This window comes from Hipposideros armiger, unplaced genomic scaffold (genome assembly GCF_001890085.2).
Source record: "Hipposideros armiger isolate ML-2016 unplaced genomic scaffold, ASM189008v1 scaffold_162, whole genome shotgun sequence".
NCBI lineage: Eukaryota > Metazoa > Chordata > Mammalia > Chiroptera > Hipposideridae > Hipposideros > Hipposideros armiger.
Genome location: NW_017731512.1, coordinates 1,078,239 through 1,079,003, shown reverse-complemented (window position 1 = coordinate 1,079,003; position 765 = coordinate 1,078,239).

Genomic DNA, 765 nt, shown 5'->3' with positions numbered 1-765 from the left:
CTCACGGTGGCTGCTGGCCTCTCACGCTGGCTGCTGACTACACACGGTAGCCCATGGCAACCAACTGCAGCAGGGGCTGCAGCCTACTCGTCGCAGGCTACTCCCAGCAGTCCCGCTCCAGGTTGAGCTGTTGTTCAGCATCTTAGCTGTAGAGGGCAGTGTCACCGGCCCTCATATGTGGGATCTGAACTTGGGTCCTCTGGCATCCCAAGCCAGCTCTTAACCAATGCGCCACTCAGCTGGCCCTTGACTTTTAATTATATTATAAATCCCTTAAAGGTTGATTCCAAACTACTATTCCAGTCTTTCAATAGACTTGCTATGTCCATATTAATTGACTTCAATGGAAATGTAAAAAGAGAGTGAATAACAGTAAATATATACATATACATATATATTCTCTTATAGGTTAATATTATTGTGGAACAAATTAACCATATATTCTTACATTTATAGATTAATGTAATTTTTGTGCAAGATTTTTAGAGCAAAATTACCTGGTCCAGGTTCCTCTACAACCATCCTGGCAAAATGTCAATTCTGGGACCCAGGGTTTCAGAAGCTAGTAAACTATTCTATTTCCACTACAATTGAATCAGTAAATCATGAATTAGAGTGTGCTAAAACTTTGTGCCAAGCTACCAAGTGACTATGCTTAGGTAATAAGAAGTTACTAGTTGGAATTTTGACTTTATAACTTAATGTTGTTCTTAAACAGTATTCATAGCATAGTAAATATATTCTCTTATTATTAAATAATAATTA